Here is a 3,678-nt window from a genome sequence, read left to right on the forward strand (position 1 = left end):
TATCCTTGGTGGCCCGGAGCTCCTTCTCAAGATCAGCAATCTTGAGATCCTTCAGCACACCCATCTGTTGGAGGTCAGCAATTTGGCGATCTTGATCCTCGACGTGGCCAACATAAGTTTCTATTTCAGCAAATTTCTGCAAGGAAAACAAGGCATAACGTCAGAAACAAGTGATCCTCAAAATTGTCAGGATAACGAACAGGGGCAGTGATCCTTACCTCGTTGAAGTAGTCCAGAAACTGTTGGCGAAGCAGGGGCAGGCCTTGTAGATCCTCAGAGGCCTTTCTCTTCTTTCCTTTACCCCTAATAGGTGCTTTAGGGGCTGAAGCAGTTGGGCTGGCAGCAGGAGTCTTCTTCCTTGCAGATTTGACATTAGCAAGATCATCAATGCCAAACTTTGAGGCAGACTTAGAAGATTTTCCAGCACCTACACAACCAAAATAAGATAAGTTTTCTAATTAAACTTGAAAATCCTACATAGAATTACTTTCTAAATAAGGATACTTACTTGACATTGTGACAGAGGCAGAGGATACTTCTTGGGAATCTTAAGTAGCAACCTGGAAAGTTCTTGTCTCCGGATCAAGCTTCTTGAAGGCCAAAAGTCTCTCTTTTGCAGCAGGTGTCAACTTCAGACGAGAGATGGAGATAGCTGCACAATAAACAAGAAAATATTAGTGATCCTCATCCTAGGGAACAAATCTTATGGTGATCCTTCCAGGATCCTCTATCCTACCATGAGTAGCCCACTCTTTGGGCAGATCCTTCCCATCAGGGATGGTATCCCTCCTAACAAAAAGGAACCGACGCTTCCAGTTTGTGTCGTTCTTGGTGACCTTGAGAACAGGGTGATCCTCTCCAGCTTTCCGCTTAAACAGATACCGATGGGATCCAAACGTTGTGAGATCATACATCTCAGCCAGCTCCGCCATTCCTAAGTCAATCCCTTCCTGCTCAATGATCCTTTCAAGGGTATATAAAACCCTCCAGATCATTGGCATGGCTTGGATGTAGGAGATGCCGGTAAGGGAAAAGAAGGACTGGGTGAATTGAGGGAAAGGATATGAATATCCTATCAAGAACGGAGTAACAGGAAAGGCTACCCAAGTATCAGAGATGAAATCACTCAAAGCGGTAGAAGTAAAAGACTTGAAGATGGTGTTCGCCGGAAAACAATGACGAATTTTGTCAACCTGAGGATCGGTAAAACAGCACCTCTCGGCGGGAGAATCCTTGATGATCCCTTGACCCTTCAAGGGACTATTCTTCTCAGGATCCTTATGCGGAGAGTTCCGGAGCAACATCTTTGCAAGAATAATGGAAAGAGATAGAAAAACAGAGTAAGAGAAGGAAGAAAGAAGAAAAGAGATACCTGATTGATCTTCGGACGAGAATATAAAGGGAGTCTCTCTTGAATTTAAATGCAAATTGATCCTATCTCTAACTCCTATTTATAATGATGATTTGCAGGGCTGTCACTTCTGTGACGTAAGGTTTGCAACGGCTAGTCCGTCTCCAACGGCTAGTTATCCGTTACTTTGTTGCGGATAAGATCAACAAAATACAACTCGTTTATTTACAATATTACTCCTTATATTTTGGGGGCAATTGTTAGGGCTGGATTTTTATGACTTATGATCCTTACATATGATCCTAACCAGTGATCTTTATTTCTTTGGCAGATAGTGATCCTCAGAAGAGTTTCAGGATCAGGATCACGGACCATCACAGGGATCCTCATACTAACAGTTGTTTTCATTGGATTTAATGTTATCTTGCAGGAATGTCAGGCAGGATCCGCTCTTAGCAACGTAAACAAGGGACTCGTCTTTACAACTTTGGCATATGCTTAATCAGAGATGAACGTGTGGACGATATGGAAACTTGGCATAATTTAAGGGCGATAATTTAGGCTAGATTTACTTTTATTCCTAAAGGGGTAACGAGCTAATAGTTAGTCTATTTACCTAAAATAGGGCCACTCACACTTGTATAAATAGCTCTCTTCCACATTCGGAAGACACAACACACTTCCCTCACGCTTTGACACACGATACTATAGTGATCCTTGTACTCAGCTCGTTACCATCCGAAGTTGTAACCTTTATTTGTTATATGGAAGTTTGGTGATCGGTAGTTTCCATCACCCGAGGTTTTTTATGCCGGAGATCATTCATTGATCAAGGGCTTTTTCCTCGTATAAATCCTTGTGTCATTTGTGCATTTTACATTTAAGTGATCCTTCACTTTGTTCATCATACCAAGCATCATTCCCCGTTTACATAAAGTTTGGTTGCATTATCCTTGTGTGATTTTTGACCAAAACAGTAAGCATGTTGTCCAAAAGGTGATTCCAGTGAAACAAGCGAGTACAAATGAGAAAAAGAAGAACCCAAAAAGCATGAATACCAATTCAGATTCTGTGGAGAAAACTGAAGGTTGGGTTACCAAAAAAGCTAAACCCCGGGAAGTCAACTGCCGATCTCACCACTTTTCAAGAACTTAAAGAAGAGGCTCTTAGAGGTATATATCTTCAATATTTTCACTAGATTATGTCAATTGGGGATGTGGGGTTGTTTTATTATTCTCACTTATGTAATAAAAATATGTTCTTTGCGTGTTTGGAGTTTGGGAGTGCCTGGAAGTGGGTTAATTTTGACTTTTTGTGGTCTAACACCCATTACACTCTTTGTCCTTTAGCACTAACCAGGTTAAAATTTTCAGTTAAGTATAACATGCGCCTTGCAAATAAAGGATTGTGACTGTAATTATTGAAGTTAAAGGGCATCCATTTCAATCTGATACAAACATAAAGGACAAAAAGTGTAATTTACCCTTGAAATTTTTTATTCTGTGCATCTTGCTGCTTTGACTTTTTGTGTCAAATAAACAGTTTTATACCAGTAATTTTAAAGTTGAATGGATTTTAGGGTTTTGGGAAGCTTTTTTATTGAGTTTGGAGTTGATTATACTATGTAACACGTTATAAAATTCTGAATATACCGTTGCAACATTTTTATATATGTTTAAAAAAAATTGTTCAAAATTGAACGGGTCAAATATAATAAATGTAAAATAAGTTTTTAAGAATTGAATTAGGAAAGATATATTAGTATGTGGAAAGATGCCATTGAGCATCTTGAATACAACATTTACAGATGTAAGATGGTTTAGTGTTTGCAATGCAGCCTTGAAAGAGGATTTGATGGCAACATTGAACAAGGAAGTTAGGATGTTGGATGAAGACAGTTGGATGTTTGAAGGGCCTCGTTCGCGAATCCACCTTATAACTCGACCAGGTAAACCTTAGTTTTCACGTCTCAAGTTCGCCTTATACCTAATTCCATTAGGGGTGTTCGGGATTGCTTAATACAGAACGTCGCCCTAAACAGGATTGCTTGGTTTTAGTTTCTTGTCAGTTAAAATGTTTAGCGTTCTATAACTTTCAGGCGGTCTTTTAAGCAAACATGCTGAAACAATGAAGCTTACCCAGAAAAGGAATCAAAATGCTTCAATCAAGTAGAAAATTTTGGTATTTTATGCATGCAATATTTGTGATCTAGCACAGATTGCAGTGACATTATGTATTTCAAAAACAATTATTATAATTTAAGCATTATTTAGTAAATCTTGATTCTTGAATGGTTGATAAGTGAATCAAAGGGTTAATTGAAACAT

This window comes from Helianthus annuus, chromosome 11 (genome assembly GCF_002127325.2).
Source record: "Helianthus annuus cultivar XRQ/B chromosome 11, HanXRQr2.0-SUNRISE, whole genome shotgun sequence".
NCBI lineage: Eukaryota > Viridiplantae > Streptophyta > Magnoliopsida > Asterales > Asteraceae > Helianthus > Helianthus annuus.